Source organism: Triturus cristatus, chromosome 1_1 (assembly GCF_964204655.1).
Source record: "Triturus cristatus chromosome 1_1, aTriCri1.1, whole genome shotgun sequence".
In the NCBI taxonomy this organism is placed as follows: Eukaryota; Metazoa; Chordata; class Amphibia; order Caudata; family Salamandridae; genus Triturus; species Triturus cristatus.
In genome coordinates this window covers 547578637-547605165 of record NC_140579.1, presented here as the reverse complement: position 1 = coordinate 547605165, position 26529 = coordinate 547578637, and the positions used below count along the sequence as shown (strand labels likewise).

Below are 26529 nucleotides of genomic sequence, written 5' to 3'. Positions count from 1 at the left end.
TACGCATGGGAGTGTTGGAGAAGCTGCTGCGTGTGTGCCAAGAGTGTGTTTCTGGAGACTGTGTATTCTCTGGTGCAAGAGAGATGAGCAAGGAGACTTCCAGAACTGCATGAAGACTGCAGGGATGTATGTAACAATGCATGTGTGCTAAGGGATAATTTGAGTTTAGAAAACAGGCTTCCCCTTTCCTGGGACTGCAATTCTTACAGAACAACAAATTCACAAATCAAATCTCTGCCCATAATTCCTGTGCGCACACAGACTCATGCCGTGATTTTAGGCACATAACACAGGCTGCCCCTTTCCTGGGACTGCAATTCTTACTGAACAACAACTTCACTAATTAAATCTCTGCCCACAATTCCTGTGCGCACACAGACTCATGCCGTCATTTTAGGCACATAACACAGGCTGCCCCTTTCCTGGGACTGCAATTCTTTCAGAACAACAACTTCACAAATTAAATCTCTGCCCACAATTCCTCTGCGCACACATACTCATGCTGTGATTTTAGGCACAAAATAGTTTTCCTGGATAGTACCAAATTACTGTTACAGCCTGTCACATTTTCCTTATCATTTAGAGAGGCAGAAAACAGCACATGTCCTAACAGCTCCTTGAGACCATGACCATGTGTTACAGGGTGAGTGATTAGACTAGAGCAAAGAAAATGAGCCTTAATGATGTTTTTATGTGTTTGCGTTACACAGTGCTATCTGAAACATCACACAGAGCTGAGTACTACGCATGGGAGTGTTGGAGAAGCTGCTGCATGTGTGCCAAGAGTGTGTTTCTGGAGACTGTGTATTCTCTGGTGCAAGAGAGATGAGCAAGGAGACTTCCAGAACTGCATGAAGACTGCAGGGATGTATGTAACAGTGCATGTGTGCTAACGGATAATTTGAGTTTAGAAAACAGGCTGCCCCTTTCCTGGGACTGCAATTCTTACAGAACAACAACTTCACAAATTAAATCTCTGCCCACAATTCCTGTGCGCACACAGACTCATGCCGTGATTTTAGGCACATAACACAGGCTGCCCCTTTCCTGGGACTGCAATTCTTACTGAACAACTACTTCACAAATTAAATCTCTGCCCACAATTCCTGTATGCACACAGACTCATGCTGTGATTTTAGGCACAAAACAGTGTTCCTGGATAGTACCAAATTACTGTTACAGCCTGACACATTTTCCTTATCATTTAGAGAGGCAGAAAACAGCACATGTCCTAACAGCTCCTTGAGACCATGACCATGTGTTACAGGGTGAGTGATTAGACTAGAGCAAAGAAAATGAGGCCTTGATGATGTTTTTATGTGTTTGCGTTACACACTGCTATCTGAAACATCACACAGAGCTGAGTACTACGCATGGGAGTGTTGGAGAAGCTGCTGCATGTGTGCCAAGAGTGTGTTTCTGGAGACTGTGTATTCTCTGGTGCAAGAGAGATGAGCAAGGAGACTTCCAGAACTGCATGAAGACTGCAGGGATGTATGTAACAGTGCATGTGTGCTAAGGGATAATTTGAGTTTAGAAAACAGGCTGCCCCTTTCCTGGGACTGCAATTCTTACAGAACAACAACTTCACAAATTAAATCTCTGCCCACAATTCCTGTGCGCACACAGACTCATGCCGTGATTTTAGGCGCATAACACAGGCTGCCCCTTTCCTGGGACTGCAATTCTTACTGAACAACAACTTCACTAATTAAATCTCTGCCCACAATTCCTGTGCGCACACAGACTCATGCCGTCATTTTAGGCACATAACACAGGCTGCCCCTTTCCTGGGACTGCAATTCTTTCAGAACAACTATTAGACCTGGCATCATTGGCATGAGTCTCTCCTCCATTTTTTTCTGTTTGCCTCCTCTGTTTACGATGTTTTTGCTGGATTATTGCTTTGGGCACTGTGCCACTGCTGATCAGTGCCACAGTGCAAGTGCTCCCTATGTTAAATTGTTACATTGATTGGTGTTACCATGATTGGCTTGGTTGACTTACTGTCAGACCCTAGTCTAGTGCACTGCGTGTGCCAAGGGCGTGTAAGTTAACTGCTGCTGGTGGGCTTGCAGCACTGGTTGTGCCACCCACAGAAGCAGCGTGTAAAATGTGTCTCAGGCCTGCCACTGCAGCGCCTGCGTACAGTCCCTGACTGCCATGTCGACTTGGCAAGGAAACCTACTTGCCAGTCTCTAAACCTTCACTTTGCCACATTTCAGACACCTCTATGGTAGGCCCTAGGGCAGGGTGCATTGTTGGTAAAAGGTAGGTCATGCCCTGATGTGTGTGGCATGACCTAATAGTGAATTACAGCCATTTTCGTTTTTCACTATTGAAGGGCTACCGGCCTCCAATAGGCCAGACTGGGTAGACTGATTATTAACTCCATTATAATCTATCTGACTCAGGGAGCATGGTAGCAGGTCGAGTTTAGTATCCCTGAACTCAGAATTTAATAACACACCCTTTAGGATGGATGGTTTTTAGATTCTGTGTTTGAAAATAGCCCTTTTAGAAAGTGGCTATTTTCTTGTCCAACTATCCACCGGTCTCTGCTGGTTTGGTGTGTGTGTCAGGGGCTGGGTGGCTCCAGAGGTCTGAATGAGTCAGTGTGGGGTGAATGAGGCATTTACACATAGAGTAAGGGAAGAGTAGCCTGCCCTGCCTGACACAATACTGGCTCCACCTCCTGCTGGGTGACTGATAGCCCTGCTCCTGCCAGTGACAATACTGGCTCCGCCTCCTGCTGGGCGGCTGAGGACTCTGCCCTGCTCAGTGAATAGGCCAGGTGCCTCTGCCTGGCAACACCCACAACGAACCTGAGATGGGGGGAATTTCCCTGCTTGGACAAAGGGAACAAAGGAGAAAAGGGGTATAAGAGAAGGTCCCCTGAACCAAAGACTCAGATCACTTCTGACAAGGTGAGGAGTGAGTATCGGCTCCACCTCCAAGCGACCCCGTCCCGACGCCGCTGCTGATCGCATCGACTCAACGCCCTTCTCGACGCCGTGAGCGCTGCTCCGGCCCGACATCCCTCGACGCCGCTGCGGATCGACCCGAATCCGAGGCACGATCGACGCCGACCTCGACGCCGACATCTCGACGCCGTGGATCATCGTTTTCTTCATTCCCAAAGGTACTGTGTTTGTGGGGTCTGTTGCAACTCCAGGCTCGACGTAGCGCTCCTCGCGGTCGATGCCGAACCTTGGGAATATAGTAGACTCGACGTCGTGTGACTCCTGTGGGGGTTACATTGTTGCCAAAGAACTGTGCTCAGAAGAATACTTAATTTTGTTGCTAAAGAACTATTTGCCAAGAAGAAACCTTACTTGAACTATTATTTTTCCTTCCAAAGAGTATTTATTAAGACTGTGGTATATTTTTGTCGTTATTTGGTCTTGTGCTAAGCCTTATATAAAAATACTATTTTTATAATAACTTCTGTGTCGTGTCCATCTGTAGTGTATTCACTTTATTACTGTATGTGGTCATAAATGCTTAACACACTGCCTCTGGGATAAGCCTGTCTGCTCTGCCGAGCTACCAAGGGGGTAGCAGGGGTTATCTGAGTGTGTAATCCCCTTGCCCTGACTAGAGTTGGTAGGTCCCTATTTGTCAGAAGTGTATACCTCTGCCAACTAGAGACCGCCGGTTCTAACAACAACAAATTCACAAATTAAATCTCTGCCCACAATTCCTCTGCGCACACAGTCTCATGCTGTGATTTTAAGCACAAAACAGTGTTCCTGGATAGTACCAAATTACTGTTACAGCCTGACACATTTTCCTTATCATTTAGAGAGGCAGAAAACAGCACATGTCCTAACAGCTCCTTGAGACCATGACCATGTGTTACCTGGGTGAGTGATTAGACTAGAGCAAAGAAAATTAGCCTTAATGATGTTTTTATGTGTTTGCGTTACACACTGCTATCTGAAACATCACACAGAGCTGAGTACTACGCATGGGAGTGTTGGAGAAGCTGCTGCATGTGTGCCAAGAGTGTGTTTCAGGAGACTGTGTATTCTCTGGTGCAAGAGAGATGAGCAAGGAGACTTCCAGAACTGCATGAAGACTGCAGGGATGTATGTAACAGTGCATGTGTGCTAACGGATAATTTGAGTTTAGAAAACAGGCTGCCCCTTTCCTGGGACTGCAATTCTTTCAAAACAACAACTTCATAAATTAATTCTCTGCCCACAATTCCTGTGCGCACGCAGACTCATGCCGTGATTTTAGGCACATAACACAGGCTGCCCCTTTCCTGGGACTGCAATTCTTACAGAACTAATGCTAATTTCAAATGTGTTGCCATTTTCCTCTCTTTTCTTTCAAAGTGATTTCTGCTAAATCCTAACCATCACAATTAAAAAGAAGCTGTCCTTTTCTTTCAACTGCAAGTCTTACTTTTCAACAGCAACACAAATTAAATCTCTGTCAACAATTCTTCTCTGCACACAGACTCATGGTTTGATGGTAGGCACAAAACAGTATTCCTGGATAGTACCAAATTACTGTTACAGCCTGACACATTTTCCTTATCATTTAGAGAGGCAGAAAACAGCACATGTCCTAACAGCTCCTTGAGACCATGACCATGTGTTACAGGGTGAGTGATTAGACTAGAGCAAAGAAAATGAGCCTTGATGATGTTTTTATGTGTTTGCGTTACACACTGCTATCTGAAACATCACACAGAGCTGAGTACTACGCATGGGAGTGTTGGAGAAGCTGCTGCGTGTGTGCCAAGAGTGTGTTTCTCTAGACTGTGTATTCTCTGGTACAAGAGAGACTTGTATAGTACCAGCACACCTTTGATTCTGGGGAAGACATACTCCAAAATATCTAACATGTTCAAGACAGATACATATCTTCCACAACATAAAATGTAATTCACAACTTTTAATGTAGAACGAAAATCTACCATGCTAATTTCAAATGTGTTGGCATTTGCCTCTCATTTCTTTCAAAGTGATTTCTGCTAAATCCTAACCATCACAGTTAAAAAGAAGCTTTCCTTTTCTTTCAAGTGCAAGTCTTACTTTTCAACAGCAACACAAATTAAATCTCTGTCAACAATTCTTCTCTGCACACAGACTCATGGTTTGATGGTAGGCACAAAACAGTATTCCTCATTGTTACCAGTACACCTTAACTTATGGTGAAAACATACTCCATAATATTTTACATATTCAAGACAGTTAAATATCTCCCAAAACACAAAATGTAAATCACAACTTTAAACAAATAATCACAATTCTTTTATTTATATCTAAATTAACCACAAACACCCCCTCTCAAACTCATAACTCACCTTTAAAATTAGTTAGTTGTGAAAGAAATGTGGCAGTCACACAGCAGTTTATCAGACCAGAATCTCTGAGCTGAACACCTCTCTCCTCTCAGCAGAACCAGTTAATGGCACAGTTTCCCTCTCTTTTTTCACACATATACATGTTAACTCCAAATCACATTCCTTCCCACATTTTTTCAAATGGAATCACACTTTTTTATTGGTTGTCATTTTCAACCCTTTTCCAACTGAACCCTTCCCCCAACATAACTTCTGCCTGCTGCCATAGCAACAGGTCATGGAACACTGGTGTGTGCAGAGAGGTCAAAAGTTCAGCACACAATGTTTCAAATCCAAAGAGCAAGAGTGCTTGACCTGTCAAACCTCTCAGCAAATCCAAAGTAATGTTCAGTGGCAACACATTTTTCATAACCAATACAAAACATGCTTCTAAAAATGTATACAGACAGCCTAGTTTTAACTTTAAAATAGTTTGAATCAGCCAATCAGTTCTTTTTGTTAAAAAAAATATGTATGCCTCCATTTTTCAACTGTCTTTCTTTTCATATTGCCATTCTGCTGAAAGACACATCCTGAGTGCATCCAGATCTCCTTGGAAGATGTTCACAGTGTGGATTGTAGGTCACAGCTATGTCTTCTGGAGTGAAAAGTATGCAGTAAAAAGAGGTATGATGAGAGACCTTGATTTGCCAAATGTAGACATTAAATGGATTGGTCAGAGAGGGTTAAAGTGGCACCAATTAATGCCTTTGGTGAAAACCTTTCTACATCTCCCACAGCCTAACCTTATTATTGTGCACTGTGGTGGAAATGACCTAGGCACTTTAACTGGGGTAGGTCTGGAAATGCTTGTTAAGGACTCCTTTGTGCAATTGATGTCACTTTTTCCACAAACTGCCTTTGTATATTCTAATATATGCCAAAGGCAAAAGTGGAACTGGTCCAACCAACATTGTCCGCAGATTGACAAAGCAAGGAAGCACGTCAACAAATCTATTTCTGCTTTCCTCAGAGACTATGGTATGGGTTCTATATACCACAAAAACTTGCGTTACAACATGCAAGACATTTATAGAGGAGATGGTGTACACTTCACTGATGAAGGCAACAGAGTCTTCCTCTTGAACTCAAGACTCTGCATCGGTACTTACTTGTAGGTACTACCAAAAAAAGCACTCAATGAACACAAGGGCTCTTTTTAGAGCCACCTAATATCTGAACACTTTACTGTGATTTTTTTTTCTTTTTTTTGTTAAAAGTTTTTTTCGGGTGCGCGCTGGGTGCGCGCACTCGGTGATATTTTAAAAAAAAATATAATTCTTTTTTTTTTGCCCTACAAGGTCCTACTGTGACCCCCTGACAATGCCTAGTGGGTCAATATCTCCCCACTCTGTCCCCTTTACACGTTCTCCCCCTTTGTTTTTTACTGCCTCAGACTGCGAGAGACAAAATGGCGGCCGCCGCTTCCTGATTTCCACCGATTCGAATGTTTACTGACATCTAACAACCAATCAGAAGTGCGCTCGCGCACGGCAAAGTGCGCTCGCGCACGGCAGGGTGCGCGCACAGGGCTTGCTCAGTGCCCGCACGCTGCGCGCGTATAGATATATATTGATTTAAATGCTATTTTCTCTGGAAATACTGAACAGATTTACACCAAACCTGCAAAAGGCACTTCATAGACCTTATGGCTACCTCTCTGCCAAATTTCACATAATTCTGTTCAGCCGTTCGGGCTGTAGCTGCGACTAAAGTCCCTATGGAAAAATCCATTGGGAAAACGTGTTTTGGGACCCCCCCTTTTTCTCAGCCCCCGCTTGACGAATCACCCCGAGACTTTCAGGTAGGAGCTGAGCGGAGCGCCCCATTAGTTTTGAAAATTTGATTCGTCAACCGGCGCCAAAGTTATTCAAAATAGAATTTTAAGATTTCCTGTGGAAACACGGTCCTAACTATAACTACCTACTGGCGATCGCCAGTAGGTAATATGTATGTATATATGTGTATGTATGTATGTATATATATATCAGTGAAAAAACCATAGGTTTCACACACGTTATAGTTAGGAATTAGCATTTAAAAAACCTTAGAAATTCAGTGAAAAAACCATAGGTTTCACACATGTTATAGTTAGCTGGACATTTTACTCGTAAAAAACCAATGAAATTGCCCCGTTATAGTTAGTTCAGCTAACTATAACTCGCGCGCCCGCAATGCACTGCTGATGACGTCACATATTACATCACTCATGACATGGTCAGTGACATCACTCATGACATCACTGATGACATCTCAAATGGTGACATTACATTGTCCTTGAGAGACTACAATTATTATTATTGACTTACCATACTCACTGAAAAAATATTTATTCATTTCTTTTTTTAAAAAATAGTTTTAAAAATGTTTGTAGTTTTCGAAAATTTTCTATATCTATCTGGAAAAAAAGAAAAAAGTATTAATATTTTTTAAACATTTTATAATACAGTACACATATTTACATTTTTTACCCAAAAATCTTTTTGCCTTATTTTTGCTGTTTTCAGAATATATTGCATTTCACTATAAATTGTGAAAGCAATTGCATTCATCATTTTACAGCGGGCAAAAAAAAATACCAATCACAAAGATTGTATTAAAAAAGCCCTGATTCTTTTTTTAATTAAACTTAACATTATAGAAATGCATAATATTGTAAAAAAATATCATCTAATACCAATACTTATTTCTTTAAAATACCGTCTGATATGTTTGTTTCAGAACTATAATCACAATATTATATCTCAAATAACTCCAAAATACATCTGATTTCATTTCCTTTAGGCCAAATAGTAATTTTAATTTTTTTTTTGGAATAAATTTCCAACGGAAATCCAATAAAATTCTAAAGTTTAATTTGTCCAGATCTCACCGATTCTCTGTAACATTTTGGTTCACGAAAATTTTTTGAATAATTTATTTAGTCCACAATAGAATTGGTTACTTTTCCACATGGCCAAATAGTAATTTTTTAAATCATTTTTGAAAAAATTTCCAATGGCAGTCCAATAACATTCCAAAATTTAAAATGTGCAGAAGTTACCGATAATCTCTAAATTATTGGTTTTTCAAAATTGCATTAAAAATTAAAAAAGTCCACATTACAATTGGTTATCTTTCCATTAGGCCAAATGATAATTTTAAAAATCTTTTTTTTACAAAATTGCAATGGTAATCCAGTAAAATGGTAAAATTATTTTGTCCAGATCTTGCCAAGTCTCTCTAAAATTTAGGTTTCAGGAAGATTAGATAGGAATTTGCTAAATCAAAAGGCAAACGTTGTTTGAAAATCAATTGGGAATCATTACACAGTGTCCAGCCTTTTTCACATTTTAGATAAACTGTGTAATGTCCAGAAGTAACAGTAGGTCCATCATGGAAAATTATTGCAACAGTTACAAAAGTTTTTCCTGAAATTGATAATTGCTGTCCTGTAAACTTCTTTATTAAAGTATCCAATTTTGAACCATCAGCTCGACATCGTTGCATCATTAAAATTACATACTGTCCGTATTCCTTTAAAATTAATGTTGAAAACATGTCAGAATTACACTCACCACATTTCATGCTATGATTAGCATCTTTAACTAATTTTGCAAAAGTGACTGTTTTACTCTCTGGCAATGTCAAATAAATAAACCTTTCATTATCAACAATAGAGCCACATATATTATAACAATTATCACAACTATGTTCCCATTTATAAGAGAGACCAAAAAAAATGTCAATGGGAACTCCTTCTTCTTCCACTACCTGAAGAAAATACATCAAAAATTCATGTGCATCTTGCTGTTCATTTTGAGAAAACTGTGTTCGTCCTGAACATACATCTAAAAGTTTTCTAATGTCAGTAGCACTTTCTATTTGAGTTTTATCTTTACTCAACTTTTGAAAAAGGAGACTCAGCTCTGAACAGAATCTTTTTCCCTGATTTACTATTATCTGCTCTTGCAAACTTTCCAGATAAAATGCAACATTCAGCACTACATTTGCGTAGCAGTTGACACCAGAGCTATTTTCAAAATGACATCCTACAACCTGTTCTTCATTTTCCTTTTTCTTTTTGCTTGCAATTACATCACTCCTCTTTTTTTTCCTCTTCTCTACATCTTCACTACAGATATTCTCATTTTTTCTTTTACGAGAAACTACACGTTTCTCCAACACAGGATACTGACCTAAATGAGGAGCATAGCTTCTTCTTAATCTATTATACTCCTTTACACAATTTGTATCAGCACTAACTTTTGATTCTTCAAAGTCTATCATGAATAAACCTGATAATGTTTTGACTCGTGACAAAGCAACATATGCCATACCTTCTTTGAACACAGTTGAACCAATGTTCACAAATGCACAATCTACAGTCAATCCTTGAGACTTGTGAATAGTTACAGCATATGCTAGAGAAAACGGAAACTGCTTCCTACGTACATATAAGTCTTTCACAAGCATAAAACGAACTGTACAACGACAAATATCTTTAACTTCATCTATCTGATCAAATTTTATTTTTAAACATTCAATTCCTTCTTTTTTCTGATAATTAATAAAACCCACAACTCTTCCCATCGCTCCATTAACTAAACCTTTCTCAACATCCAAATTTCTCCTTAAAAACACTCTACAGTTCATGCAAACATATAGATTTTTTTCTAATCCAGCTGTTTTGGATATGTTCTTCTCTAGTGAGTCCAATTTATTTTTCAGTTTGCCTGTTACTGTGACAGTAATTCTTCCATCCTCAATTTTGTCCACTGCTTCCAATTTCCTGATCTCTTCCTTTTCCAATTTCAAAAGCTCCTCATTGAATATTGAGCATTCACGTAGAGTAGGCATTAAGCAGATGACACTTTTGTTTTCTGCAATGTTCTTGTATATCTTCTCTGCAACTATTTCTTCCTTTGGAAATAAATTATGTAGCAGCCGAGTCTGTAATGCTTTTTTGCCAGCTTCTGTGAGTAGTCCAATCCTGATATCTTTCAGAATACTTCCATATTCTTCATCGTTTGCTTGCCTCATATTAGTTGTAAGTTCCTTGTACTCAAAGAAGGACCAAATATTTGTATTACCGTGAAACTTCCAAGGATGCTTCTCCAGTTAGCTTGTTGAATTGTATTTTGTTCTCATGCTCCACTGGTAACATTAGCAAACGATGTAAGGTGATTCCTTTTATGTTATATGCTGCTAACCCAGTTGGAGCAGTAACCACACAAGACAACGTAGAATCCGTTTTTTGCTTTAGGTAGCTTCTGATGACTTTAATTAGGAAACTTTTTCCAGTGCCAGCTTGTCCGCTTACATACATCCTGATTGGATGAAATGATGTGCATGAGCACTCTTTTTTTACATGTAGAAATCCGTGATCAATTTTGTTTTTGATCTCTTCATAAATTTGTTGCTGCTCTTGATTCAGTTGTCTTTCCAAATTTTCTAAGTCTATAAATTCTTCTTGAGCTTGATTCATAGCTGTTTCCACTTCATTCATGGCTATTGATGCTTCATTTTCAACGATTGGTTGTCCTAGGGGATCTTGACTGTGTGTTCCTGAACTTTGGCTGTCCTGAGAACTGTCTCTAGCTATTTCTGCTGCAATTGTAGTTTCCTGTTCAATTTCTTCATTTAACATTTGCAGATAAGTTGTGAATGTATTGCATTGTATGCTGTCTTTGCAAGCATTAAATGAATCCTCATAGCTTTGAAATTCTCCCAGTAGTTCATCCTCTGTACGCCATGGTTTAAACAACTGTAAAAGAGCCAAGTAGTAAAATTCTTTCTTGTCGGTAGTGTCGCAACTCAGCTTCCGGTGATTTATCAAACTTCCTTTGGTTTGCTTCACCAAACATCCTTCTTCACCAACAACTTTATATTTTCCATTATTAATGTCTTCTGCAGCTTTCCGTGAATAAATGTAGTTCTGCAACACTTCATAGAGACACATGTTCTCCAGATGATGACTTCTCTTGGGATAATATGTGTCCAACATGTTTGTTTTCAATATATCTGTACTTTCTGGGTCATTCTCGGACAAATATTCAATTTCTCCAACAGATTTCAGTACCCGATTTCTCATTGCTGCAAGGCCTAAACTTGCCCAAATTATTCTTCTTGACTTTGAGTAGAGACTTGCAGAAGATAACCTATCTGAACATTCGTAGGATCCAATTTCTCGATGCGATAACATCTTCAAACTGAAACTGTACAGCTTCTTACTAACAGTCTTCTCGTGAGAAATCTCTTCCCACATTTCCTTCAATTCTGTTTTTTCTGATTTCGTAATGTAAGACGTTACATATCGTGCAACAGCAATGGAATTGTCAGCTACATACTGTATATCCATGTTAACGTTCCACATGGATAAAATGACTGGGTTGTAGTCATTTATATTTTTTGATTCTTCTTTTCTTTTAAGGTTGTAGGTATTCTTAGGTGATTTTCTTGTGATAGTATGTCTCACAGCTGACATAAAACTGTTTACTCTTCCATTTGAAAGAACAGGTCTAGGAAATCCAAATCGACATTTAGTGTAGTATTTTTCTTTGCTCTTGTATTTCCGTCGACAGTATTTTCCACACCGATGACTTTGGAAACGTAAAACTTGCTCCTTTAACTTGTTCTCTTCTGTGCTTTTTGGTATACCACATGTTGCATATTCTTCAATGTAAGATAACACTGCTTCATCAGTATCTGTTCCAAACTTTGGGGCATCCTTGATCCACAACAGCATATGAATATGAGGAGCACCTCTTGCCTGGTACTCTTTTCTCCAAAAGAAATCCACTACTTCTCCAAGGGGTGGATTTTTTTTATTGCAGATGAAGGACATCATAGCCTCAAATCTATGATTGAAATATCTGCAAACATTAACAGGATCCAATGAGCACAGTTCTCCTGCTGTCTTGTATTCGATGTTTTTAATGTTTGAATTGGCCTCTCGTAGAAAATCCAGTAAATCATCCCAAGCGTACTCGGCACAGCTTAGGGTAAGGAACCATGTTGGTGTTCCTAAATTGCGTAACATGCATTTTAGTTCACCATGGCGTCGGTACCAATATTCATTTGTCCCATGCTGACAAGCCATCAGATTGATCAGTTGTGTTTCCAAATGATCATCTCGGTGCTGCACTTTCTCCATAAAATCCTTAGCAGACACATTTTGTAAATGTACTCCACTTTTTAAAATGTGATTTACTGCATAAGACAGTGCAGACAAGTCGCTTTCAAATAAAAGATGGAACAAATAAGGAATACTTTGTCGAAATCTGGGATCTTCAGCATATAGTCTTGTAGTCCGATACTCTGAAGCTGGAATCTGTTCTGGACGTTCATCGTATCGTCCTCCTTTTCCCGTAGGAAACAGCTGGGGAAAACATCGAGCTTCCAAGCTCTCCTCCCATACACTCACGGGAGTTCCTTTTGCTTTCTTCATCTGAAAGAGATCAATATTGTCTCCCATAACTTCTTTCGAATGAAGAGGATGTATGCTAAAATGTTCATAAATTTCTTCTTCCTTTGTCTTGTCCACTTTTTCAATTTGTCCAGTTGGTGTTTCTGTGTCTTCTTGAAAATCTTCGTCTTCTTCTTCTTCTTCTATATAAATTGATTCATACCATTTGTTATTTTTTTTCAAATACAAATTTGCTCTTTGTACTTTCCGCACATCTACCAGCTCCTGCCAAATCTTCTTATTCTTTGTAGGTACACCATTAACCAGAATAATTAATGGTTCAGTTTCCAAAGTATCCGCATCAATAGTTTCCATATTTTTTTTCAAATCCAAGGGCAAATACACCACTCTACCTTTTAAACCTCTCAGTAAATCTGAAGGAGGTAATTTACCAGTTTTGGGCTCCATACGTACTATGGTCTGGAACGGATGAACACATTGAATGAGTATAGACTCATATGTATTTAATTCAGAAAGTTCAGCAGGAATAGCATCCAATTCTAAATTATTATGTACAGCTCTGGTCGGCATTCTATTTTCCTCTAACTTGTTGTAACAGTATTTACAAATACGCTGATCTTCACCCAATTCAAAACAATTTTCAAGAAATATATATGTGGCAAAATCCATCCACTTATAATTATCTTCATTTTCACTCTTTCTGTAGAGATCAACATTCCTAGTTTGTTTTCTATAATGAGTTCTGCGGCAACAAATACAAGTAACATTTGGTCTTTCATTAGAGACTATTGCAAATTTTGTTATGTGATCATTAAATGTCTTACTTACAGAAGGTTCTACATTCTCTTCCACTTCTTCCTCATTTACTGTGTCCTTCTCTGCACTGTTTTGTTCAGGACCAAAGTAACAAAACTGAATTTCATCAACAACCTTCTCTACATCTGATACCGTTCCTCGGAACAGAGCCCTATTCAATTCATTTAACTTTATTGCTGGACTTTTGGCAAAATACAACCGTCTCACAAACTTTCTCATTTCAGTATGATGAACAGCCAGCATCCTAAAATGATGGAAAACACTATTGCACACTTTTCTAGATAGACAAGCCAGAGAATGACCCTGCAAACCAGTATTCTCTCTCACTCTGCATGGATCCAGACTTTGAAGCACCTTAATCTTCTGTTTTATACTTTTTTTACTATATTCTCTTAGAAACTCTCGAAATCTGTCAATAGATTCCTGACGCACAGTGCAAATACTACTACAATTCCAAGTGTACACTGGGGCTTTAGGACGTCTCCCCATTGCCTCATCTGCCATCACTTGTACCTCATCTCTTGGAACCATTATCTCCTTCTCCATTATGCAACCATTTTTTACTTCGTATGAACGACCTCTGGTGTCAACTGCATGCAGCAAACTATTACTTTGAAAATAGCTCTCTTCATTAAAAAAAGGTTCACTACTTGAACTATGCATCCACTTTCCTAAAAACACTTTACAAAAGTTTGTTCTGTTCACTACTCTTTTGCTTTTGCTTTGTGATTTCAGTACATTAACCATTTTATCTAATGTACGCATCCTATTCAAAATTAATATGAATAGTTTCCTTTTTAATTCTAATGCTTTTGCTGCAATGGCTTCAATTTCTTTTTTTCTCTTGTAATATTTTGCCTTTTGCTTATATTTCTTCACATCCTTTATCAAATTGGACATAACTCTTCTCTGAAACATTTTTCTACGTATCTCTTTAAACGCTGTTTTTCTGTTTATGTAAAACTTTTCAGTTGCAGAAGGTATATTTGCATTAACTAAATTCTCAATTTTTTGCTGTTCTCTTCGTTTTGTTACATTCTTCCCAGGACAGACATTTTGTACATTTTTCTTTGTTTTGAATATTTTTTTAAGAAATTGTTTTTTCTGCTTACCAGAAGATTTTTTCTTTTTCCCAACATGAGCATCTTCTACTAACTTTGGTCCTCCAGTTGTCTTCAAATATAGTTTTTTTTTTAGCGTTTTTTGAACTCGAGATTTTGTAGGCATCTTAAATTTTGTTCACTGTTCTTCAGCAATACCTGAAAAAAACTAAAAAAAAATCCTTTATTGTATTTAAATATATTACTACATTTCTTTTCACAATAGTCACAAAACAAAATTTCTTTGCCAATTTGAATGCACACAAACTGCTCTTTTTTTTGGGCAAGTGAAAATCTCTTTTACAAACTGTCACATTATGAAACCACTTTTCAGATTTTTTAAAAAGCCCATGTACAGAGTGCTACACTCCAGCAAGGGCAACCAGCCTTAGTGAAGCTCAATGTATTTGCATTACAGACTGAAACCTGAAAACCCCACTCGCTTCTAAATACTGTGCATGACTATACACGGCAAGCACATGGGTGTGTGCTAAGACTCTGCTTCTTCCCCCAAAAATTCACTCCCCCTTTCCATCTAATGCAACTGTGAAATCACCAGAGCAAGACGCAATAAATCTCTGCCTATAATTCCTCTATGCACACAGAGTCATGTTTTCACATTAGTCCCAAAACGAAATTTCTTTGCCATTTTTAAAGCACACTTACTGCTCTTTTTTTTTTCGGGGCAAGTGAAAATCACTTTTACAGACTGACACATTATGAAACCTTTTTTTTTAATTTATTTAATTGCACTTGTCCAAGCTGTTTTTTTCAGACCACCACCATGTGTATTCGCGGTGACTGCCTACACTCCAGCAAGGGCAACCAGCCTTAGTGATGCTGAATGTATTTGCATTACAGACTTAAACCTGAAAACCCCACTCGCTTGTAAATACTGTGCATGACTATACATGGCAAGCACATGGGTGTGTGCTAAGACTCTGCTTCTTCCCCCAAAAATTCGCTCCCCCTTTCCATCTAATGCAACTGTGAAATCACCAGAGCAAGACGCAATAAATCTCTGCCTATAATTCCTCTATGCACACAGAGTCATTTTTTCACATTAGTCCCAAAACGAAATTTCTTTGCCATTTTGAAAGCACACTTACTGCTCTTTTTTTTTCGGGCCAAGTGAAAATCACTTTTTACAATTGGAAATCACTTTTACAGACTGACACATTATAAAACCACTTTTTTTGATTTATTTAAATGCACATGTCCAAGCTGTTTTTTCAGACCACCACCATGTGTATTCTCTGTGACTGCCTACACTCCAGCAAGGGCAACCAGCCTTAGTGATGCTGAATGTATTTGCATTACAGACTTAAACCTGAAAACCCCACTCGCTTCTAAATACTGTGCATGACTATACATGGCAAGCACATAGGTGTGTGCTAAGACTCTGCTTCTTCCCCCAAAAATTCGCTCCCCCTTTCCATCTAATGCAACTGTGAAATCACCAGAGCAAGACGCAATAAATCTCTGCCTATAATTCCTCTATGCACACAGAGTCATGTTTTCACATTAGTCCCAAAACGAAATTTCTTTGCCATTTTTAAAGCACACTTACTGCTCTTTTATTTTCGGGCCAAGTGAAAATCACTTTTTACAATTGGAAATCACTTTTACAGACTGACACATTATGAAACCACTTTTTTTGATTTATTTAAATGCACATGTCCAAGCTGTTTTTTCAGACCACCACCATGTGTATTCTCTGTGACTGCCTACACTCCAGCAAGGGCAACCAGCCTTAGTGATGCTGAATGTATTTGCATTACAGACTTAAACCTGAAAACCACACTCGCTTCTAAATACTGTGCATGACTATACATGGCAAGCACATGGGTGTGTGCTAAGACTCTGCTTCTTCCCCCAAAAATTCGCTCCCCCTTTCCATCTAATGCAACTGTGAAATCACCAGAGCAAGACGCAATAAATCTCTGCCTATAATTCCTCTATGCACACAGAGTCATGTTTTCACATTAGTCCCAAAACGAAATTTCTTTGCCATTTTGAAAGCACACTTACTGCTCTTTTTTTTTCGGGCCAAGTGAAAATCACTTTTTACAATTGGAAATCACTTTTACAGACTGACACATTATGAAACCACTTTTTTTGATTTATTTAAATGCACATGTCCAAGCTGTTTTTTCAGACCACCACCATGTGTATTCTCTGTGACTGCCTACACTCCAGCAAGGGCAACCAGCCTTAGTGATGCTGAATGTATTTGCATTACAGACTTAAACCTGAAAACCCCACTCGCTTCTAAATACTGTGCATGACTATACATGGCAAGCACATGGGTGTGTGCTAAGACTCTGCTTCTTCCCCCAAAAATTCGCCCCCCTTTCCATCTAATGCAACTGTGAAATCACCAGAGCAAGACGCAATAAATCTCTGCCTATAATTCCTCTATGCACACAGAGTCATGTTTTCACATTAGTCCCAAAACGAAATTTCTTTGCCATTTTGAAAGCACACTTACTGCTCTTTTTTTTTCGGGCCAAGTGAAAATCACTTTTTACAATTGGAAATCACTTTTACAGACTGACACATTATGAAACCACTTTTTTTGATTTATTTAAATGCACATGTCCAAGCTGTTTTTTCAGACCACCACCATGTGTATTCTCTGTGACTGCCTACACTCCAGCAAGGGCAACCAGCCTTAGTGATGCTGAATGTATTTGCATTACAGACTTAAACCTGAAAACCCCACTCGCTTCTAAATACTGTGCATGACTATACATGGCAAGCACATGAGTGTGTGCTAAGACTCTGCTTCTTCCCCCAAAAATTCGCTCCCCCTTTCCATCTAATGCAACTGTGAAATCACCAGAGCAAGACGCAATAAATCTCTGCCTATAATTCTTCTATGCACACAGAGTCATGTTTTCACATTAGTCCCAAAACGAAATTTCTTTGCCATTTTTAAAGCACACTTACTGCTCTTTTTTTTTTCGGGGCAAGTGTAAATCACTTTTACAGACTGACACATTATGAAACCACCATGTGTAACTACAACAAAAACAATTCCCATTTCTATTATTCATTTCTTAAGTTACCACATACATCCCCTCTCAAACTGTAAACTCACCTTTAAAATTAGTTAGTTGTGAAAGAAATGTGACACTCAAACAGCAGATTATCAGAGCCAGGATCTCTGTTGTGTTCACCTCTCTCCTCTCAGCAGAACCAGATAATGGCAAACTTTCCCTCTATTTTTCCACACATATACATGTAAGTTTCAAATCTCAGTGCTTCCCCCTTTTTTTCAAATGTAATCACACATTTCTATTGGTTGAAAACCAACCCTTTTCCAAAAGTACCCTTCCCCCAACTTGACTTCTGCCTAGTACCCTTCCCCCAACTTGACTTCTGCCTGCTACCATAGCAACAGCTCATGGAACACTGCTGTGTAGAGTTAGGTCAGAAGTTCGACACACAATGTTTCAATTCCACAGAGCAAGAGTGCTTGACTTTTCAAACCTTACAGCAAATCCATAGTACTGTTCTTTGGTTACACATTTTTTTGTACCAATACAAAACATGCTTCTATTAATTTACACATACAGCCTAGTTTTTATTCTAGAATGGTATGAAACAGCCAATCAGTTCTTTTTGTTTTGAAAAAAATATGTATGCCTCCATTTCCAAACTGTCTTTCTTTTCATATTGCCATTCTACTGAAAGACACCTCCTGAGTGCATCCAGTTCTCCTTTGAAGATGTTCACAGTGTGGATTGTAGGGCACAGCTATGTCTTCTGGAGTGAAAAGTTTGCAGAGAAAACAGGTATGGTGAGAGACCTTGCTTTGCCAAATGTAGACATTAAATGGATTGGTCAGAGAGGGTTAAAGTGGCACCAATTGATGCCATTGGTGAAATCCTTCATTCAAATCCAACACCCTGACCTCATAATAGTGCACTGTGGTGGCAATGACCTAGGCACTTTGACTGGGGTAGGTCTGGAAATGCTTATGAAGGACACCTTTGCACAACTGTTTACACTTTTCCCTAAAACTGCCTTTGTGTTTTCCAACATATGCCAAAGGCAAAAATGGAACTGGTCCAATCATTTCTGTCCGCAGATTGACAAAGCAAGAAAGCACGTCAACAAATCTGTTTCTGCTTTCCTCCGTGACTATGGTATGGGTGCCATTTACCACAACAACTTGCGTTATGACATGCAAGACATTTATAGAGGAGATGGTGTGCACTTCAATGATGAAGGGAACAGAGTCTTCCTCTTGAACCTTAGACTCTGCATCGGTACTTACTTGTAGGTACCACTAAAAAAATGACTTCATAAACACAACAGCTCTTTTTAGAGCTCCCTAATTTCTAAACTCTTAAATCTGCTTTTCATTTATTTATTTTTATTTTTTTTACCGTACGCTTACCGTAAGCTTACGGTACGCGTACCCCGTGATTTTTTTTAAAATCAATAAATGTTTTTTTTGTACTTTTCTGTCCTTCTTTGACCCCCTTACAAATGTTAGGGGGTCTGTAACTCTCCTCATTGCCCCCTTTCCTTGTTTTCTCTGTTTTTTTTCTGAGTGAAACACACAAAATGGCGGCCGCCGCTTCCTGGTTTCGGCCGATTCGAATGTTTACTAAGATCTATGGGCCAATCAGAATCTCCTTCGCGCACGCCATGTTTCTTCCGTACGCTTACCGTAAGCTTACCGTACGCGTACCCCGTGATTTTTTTTTAAAATCAATAAATGTTTGTTTTGTACTTTACAGTCCTTCTTTGACCCCCTCACAAATGTAAGGGGGTCTGTAACTCTCCTCATTGCCCCCTTTTCTTGTTTTCACTCTTTTTTTTTCAGAGTGAAACACAGAAAATGGCGGCCGCCGCTTCCTGGTTTCGGCCGATTCGAATGTTTACTAAGATCTAAGAGCCAATCAGAATCGCGCTCGCGCACGCCACCGTACGCTTACCGTAAGCGTACGGTAAGCGTACCGTAAGCGGGCTCAGATATATATATTGATTTAAAGGCTATTTTCTCAGAATCTACTGAACAGATTTACACCAAACCTACAAAAGGCACTTCCTTGACCTAGGGACTACCTCTCTGCCAAATTTTGAGTAATTCTGTTCAGCCGTTCGGGCTGTAGCTCGTTCTAAAGGTCCTATGGAAAAATGCATGGGAAAAACGCGTTTTGGGACCCCCCTTTTATCTCAGCCCCCGCTTGACGGATCCCCCCGAGACTTTCAGGGTAGGAGCGGAGCGTAGCGCCCCACCTATTTTGAGAAATTCGCGAGGATTCGTCGACCGGCGCCAAAGTTATTCAAAATAGAATGTTGAGGTTTTCCTATGGAAAAGGGGTCCTAACTATAACTACCTACTGGCGACCGCCAGTAGGTAATATATACATATATATATATATATATATAGAGAGAGAGAGAGAGAGAGAGAGAGAGACAGAGAGAGAGAGAGAGAGAGAGAGAAAGAGAGAGAGAGAGAGAGCAGGCTGTCACATCCTTCCAGTATGTGACAGCCTGCCTGTGGAACGAGCTCCCACTTTCCCTTCGGAAAGCGAATAATCTTCTGGCTTTCAGGAAGGAGTTGAAAACTCTGCTTTTTACTAAGTAACCTAGTGTGACGGTAGTAGGTCTTTCCCTTTGGTTTCGTGTTTCTCTGGGTCACTTTGCCAAAGCGCCGGGACACCCCTCTGGGGTAGCCGTGCGCTCAAAAAGTGCGGAGTAACATAACATAACATAACAGAGAGAGAGAGAATATAGTAGGTGTATTGCAGTAAAACATGGTTAACACCATTTAAACAAACATACTGATTTTCCTTTATGGAATCACCTTAGAAAAAATAATATTATTAATCACCTTATATATTCTTGATTTTATTTTTCTGGCAGGTTTTTGAAGATATGTAACATCAGGGGACTAAGCCTCGCTGGTAGTACTGCAAGAGAATTTTTTTTTATGTATATACAGTTAACATATTCCGTTATCCTCAATTTATCCCCAAATAATATCGGTTCTCAATACCTTAATTTTCACTTAGTATAAATCAAGCCACAGGAGCTATGGCCCTTCAACAGAGGTTCTTGAAGGAAAACACGACGCAGCGCCCCGTTATTGTTGTTTAGTGGTATTGAAGCTGTCCAGTATCTATAAAATAATAATACGGCATCAACATGACTGACTTAACACCCAATGCCAGCCATATAATCAAGATACAGGGTCCGCTTAAAACTATTCTATAGAAAATAGGAATAAAGTTTTCTAATAACGCTTACATCTCTTTTTCTATATAGGGTTTTGCAATCTAGTCTATTCTACTCGCACATTTATGACTAAATCACCCCAACCAATTCTGGACGCGAGTAACATTATTCATTTTGTTAACCCGCTATTCTATTTATACTCTTAATGGGGGGAAAAAGTCCCCTCTCACCAGATATTACATATGAATAACCTCAACAAATGATTTTCATTTCTCTCACAAAATGCTATATGGGCCCCTCTCGCCAGGTGTTATAAAAAACATGACCCGACAATTAACTTATAACTCTCTAAAAGAGTATTAGTCAATGCTTCATGAAGACCCTCTCCCCGGAGTTGCTGTAGGTTCCTCAGTTTAAAAACCAACAAATGCACAGCTTTGCCAATCGCCGAGCTCAGAATATAAACCAACCCAAAGGCAAATGTTACCAGGTCAAGTAATCCAATTTAAACAGCATGGCCATTAAGGAAGTGACTTCCATTAAAACTCACTCAAAAGGTGACTACGCTAAAACTCGCCGATTTACCGGGATTAAAAAATCTCCTTGCGTGCTCCTAAAATACAAACAACAATCGAAAACAATCCAGTGAGTCCCGGCTCCACTTTTAAACGTTCCAGTATCCCCTAATTGGCAGCAATCACAGCCATAAACAGAGGACTTGAAAAAACTGAAAACGGCCGCCATCTTTGAGTGGCAAAGTCGAGGCACTCTATATTATAGTATTGTCCTTTAGTGTACTGTCCGTACAATTCTTAAAAATGAATAGCCATTCTATCAGAGAACTATGCGTTAACCGCCTGCCCTAATTATCCTGGCATTTAAACAAAACCTACACCACTAATATTTCGTTTGGTAAGCGCCATAAACAAAGGACTAAGAAAAACTGAAAACGGACGCCATCTTTGAGTGGTGATAACGAGGCTTTCCGTATTTAAGTATTGTCCTTTAATGTGCAGTCTGTACAATTCTTAAAAATTAGTAGCCCTTCTATTAGAGAACCGTGCGCTAGTCGCCTGCCCTAATTATCTAGGCCTTTGATATCGACAATGCTAATATTTTATTCGGTAAATGCCAAAAATGGTAATAAAAAGTGGACTCCATTAAATGCACCCAAGGCCACCATCTTGAAATGTTATCATTTGACTGCCCAATTATGGTAATAGATCCTTTTATTAACAGAATCACAAAAACAAACAAAACAATACTAGAATTGGCCCCATCTTAATAATAACCCCCATTGTTCCTCACCTATATTTTATTATATGGTATTCAATATCTACCTAAACCATACATTAATTTTAAATAGGGCCATCATCTGCTTCCTATAGGTTTGTTTTTTTAAGTTTGGTAGAAATTTTACATTATCTTTAAATTAAAAGATGATGTCGGAAAAAAATCCTTTGACAGATTTCCTTGTATCATAATGGCCTTTCCTACCGCCTTCTGTAAAGATCTAATTTGCTGAATACGTATCTAGATGTTATTACCTACATCACCAAACATTATCTCTGATGTTGGTTTAACAATTTCTCTCACTCTTTACGCGAGTTGAGGCCTTGTCGTATAGTATTAAGAATAGAAATATACCATTGTTCCCTTGCTTTCCTTTTCGCCTCCATGTTGCCTCCTCTTTTGTTCATAGTTATCTTCTCTAAAATGTACCACTCAAAATCTGTTTCCTTGTGTCCTTGTTCAATATAATGGGCCACTAGTGGTGCATTCATTTTCCTAGTTTTAATAGCAGATCGATGTTCCAGGAGACGTGTTTTAAGTTCACGACCTGTCTCCCCAACATACGGTAGTCCACAAGGACATCTTATCAAGTAAATAATATTTTTACTGCGGCAATTAGTCAGGAAATGCGCAACAATCGTCCTACTGTTGCATTTCAGTTCCTTTGCAACTATGCATTGTGAACACAAGGAGCAACTACCACATATATTATTTCCTTTCACTATTGAATTATCAATCGTTCTTTGTTTCTGTACTGGTTCCTCCCTATATGTGTGAACTAGTTGGTTGCGAAGATTCATATTTCTTTTATAAGCAAATATAGGTTTCTCCAATTTAACGCTCTCATCATTATTCAGTATATTCCAGTGTTTGTTTATCACATTTTTAATTTTTATTACTGATGTTCTAAAATTGACTCTCAAGTACTATTTTCGACATTTCTTTCTTGCTTTTTGATTTTTCAAACATTGGCTCCCTGTTATATAACCGAGCTCTTTTGAATGAATGGGTTATCAGTTTCCTTGGGTATCCTCTATCCCGTAATTTGGTTTTTAGGGTCTCAGTGTTTATAAAAATTCTGTAGATCTGTGCAATTTCTCCTAAGACAAAGAAACTGACTAAATGGTATGTTATCTCTCTGGGATCTGGGGTGGAAGCTGGAATAGTGGAGTAAGGTGTTTTTGTCCATCGGTTTGGTATATAGCTCCACTTCCAGTCTTCCACCCACTGCCCCAATCGTGATATCCAAATAGTCGACACTCTACGTACTATATTTTGCCGTAAATTTAAGATTTTCATCACCTAGGTTAAGCCAACTCAAGAATTCCTCCAATTGTTCAATTGGACCGTTCCATATAAAAAAGACATTGTCTATAAAACGATGCCACTCACTAATATTTTCATAGAATGGTGCTAAATCATTGTAAATATGATGTTTTTCAAACTCACCAACATATAAACATGCTAAGCTTGGAGCGCAAGTTGCGCCCATGCTGGTCCCTTTCTTTTGGCGGCATTGCTGATTTTTAAACCAAAATATGTTATTCTTCAATACCAATTGAGTGCATTCCAAAATGAACCCTTTATTGGCTCCACCTATTTCTGTACTTTCAAGAATTTTCTGGATTACCTCCACAGTCCATTGCTGTGGAATATTGGTGTATAAGGACTCAATGTCCAGTGTTACTAGACATTGAGTATCCCTACAAAATGGTTTGTTTTCCACTAGGCTAATAATATGTGTGGAATCTTTTACTTAAGATTTAAGTTGGCCTACCAGGGGTTTAAGAAAAAAATCAATATACTTACTTAGTGGCTCTAACAATGAACTCGGGCAGCTTACAATCGGTCTCATGGGTGGATCCAAATGATCCTTGTGAACCTTGGGCAAACCATATATTGCCGGGATCTTTGGGTTGGTATTATGGAGGAATCTTAGTTCCTCATCACAAATCCATTCTTGCTCTTTGGTATTTTGTAAAATATCACTACACTTTCTAATTAAAATCAAAAGGTCCCTTTCCTGCACCTTTTCATAATGTTCTTGGACATTTAACAATTTTAACATTCTATTGTTGTAATCTTGAGTATCAAATACAACACTCCCCCCGCCTTTATCGGCGGGTTTTAATTGTTATAGAATAATCTTCTCTAAGGGTGCTTATAGCTATTTCCTGTGCTCTGTCAAGGTTTTGGGGTTTAATAAATAATTTTTCAGAATATTTTGAATCTCAATTTCAACCACTTTTTCGAAAATCTCAACATTGTGACATTGTCTATCTCTCTTATTGGTTTATTTTCAAAAAATCTCCTCAATCTTATTTTTCTAAAAAATAATCTTAAGTCCCTTTCTAGTTGGAATCTATTTGTTTTAGCTGTGGGAACAAAGCTAAAACCCCTCCCTAGTACTTCTGTTTCACTCTCACTCAAGGTTCTGCTTGATAAATTGATAATTGGAATCTTCTTTACCACCAATATCTCCTGTGTCTCACAGACCACCACTGTGACACCGCTGCCGCACCGCCTGCCCTGGATTCAACTCAGAATGCGTTGGGCGGATGCACCACGGGCTTGGTGGTCCTCCTTGGAGCTTAGTGGTGGTTGTCCTGCAGGAGGACCGCCAAACTCGTAATCAGCCCCGTAGTGCATATAATTGCTTGTAATTCTAATGAAAATTATGAGTGGTAAGTCATCTTCGTGACAATTCCCTCATTTGCAAAAGATGCAAAAGGTAGCCGCTCAAAGATATTGTCCATAAAGTTTTCAAAATTACATAGTGAATGTTGCTAGTGCAGTACTTATGGCCACAACACATATTGATTTTCAAACTTTCGCAACATTTTCTGCTCAAGACGATCTCTAAAAATTACAAAATCAATGTACGGATGAGGAAAACAGAAAGTTAGCTAAATACCATATACAAGCTTACTCTCACATAAGAAATTTCCAAGGGCCAGGTTAGCATCTTGAGGTTCTGTTGCATTTTTTGCTATTTCTTTGCCAAAATGCATCCTCAAGTCCAAATAGTGCTAAATGCTGAATAACTCTTCTTGCGCAACTACCTGAAGTCTTACGCAATTTTTGGTAATTCCGCATAATTATGCTACTGCAAATTAAATTAGTTACATCCACCCCTACTTTAGGATAGTGTATTGTTTGCTCCTTCTCTATAGTAATGCAAGTCTCTGAATCCTTTGTTCTCCCTGGGTTCCACAGTGATAAGACTAATCAGGCTTCTTGACATGTGGGATACAGGAGCAGGCAGATGGGATGTCAGTATGACGCAGAGTACTCCCCTATCCTTCAAAGTAGGTGAAGGACCTGGATTGCAGGTTCTGCCCAGCAGGGACTTGGGAGCGGACACTGGCCCTTAGGTGGGCTACTTTGTGTGAGATGTGCTTCCTGTTTAGGGGCAGAATGCAGTCACTCAATGTGGAGTTAGCCAATTGCTGAAGTGGGCTGACCCATTGCCCCTTGCTATATGCTTTAGTGGGTAGAAGAAAAATGAGAATGACACAATAATTGACCAATGGATGAAAAGGGCAGACTGAAAGCCACTTGTAAGAATAATATACATATACTTTTATTAAAATCAAAAAGTCTTGGCTAACGCTAGAACGAATAAGGTGCAAAAAAGGAAAATATTTGCGAGTTCACAGACAACCATCATTGCATTATGGAAAAAGTCTTTATAGGGGAAGTATTGGCGTATGGAAGAGGCTTGTATAATAGGAAAGTTAAACATTATAGGTTAACAGTCAGGATTGGAGGGAGACAACATCTACGGGTTGGAATAAAATCTACCCATTTTGAAAAACACAGAGGCAGCACGTGTATCACAAGAAGTCAAAGGAAACGTCAACAGTGAGCGGCAACATGGAGAAAGTGCTGGCTCTGAAACAGCGAGACTAGATGCCAGCATGCAGGGGCAGCCACTGTGAAGTGCCAGCACTCAGAGGCAGCTAAGCAGGGTTGATCACTGTCACAGAAAGCAGAGGGAGGTGTCAGCACTTGGATGCAGATAAGGGATGTTTCTCACATATACAGAAAGTGGGCAGTTGGAGCATTCAGAAGAAGCAAAGTGGAGGGGCAGCATTCAGAGGCAGCTTAGGGATGGTGAACGCATAGCATTCAATGTATTATAACATAACTTTTTACATATTAAATTATTTCTGTCGTTTCTATGTACTGTAAATAGCAGCTCTTATTATTACCCAATTTATAATACTCAATGTACCAATCTAAGAAGGATGGGAGCCAGAGTGTGTATTGCCAGGATTCAAACTCATGACGTGCAGATCGCAACTTCTGTCAATGGCAAAGTTCAGCTCACTGACTATGTGACTGCCTGTGCC

At 39.1% G+C, this 26529-nt stretch overlaps 2 protein-coding genes across 8 annotated transcripts in view; one reads left to right on the top strand and one right to left on the bottom strand.

Annotated features, from left to right (window-relative positions):
* Positions 1-26529, top strand: part of LOC146870586 (copine-8-like) — a 1950277-nt gene that overhangs the window by 1552972 nt on the left and 370776 nt on the right. The gene's annotated exons all lie outside the window — the stretch shown is intronic.
* LOC146870587 (uncharacterized) overlaps positions 1-26529 on the bottom strand; it is a 153968-nt gene that overhangs the window by 100383 nt on the left and 27056 nt on the right. The window contains exon 3 of one of the 7 annotated variants that reach the window (XR_014978438.1): positions 20703-20825. The exons of the other annotated variants lie outside the window; for them this stretch is intronic. The gene's annotated coding sequence lies outside the window, so the exon portion shown is untranslated. Of the gene's footprint in view, positions 1-20702; positions 20826-26529 lie in introns of those variants that run through there. 7 annotated transcript variants of the gene reach the window in all.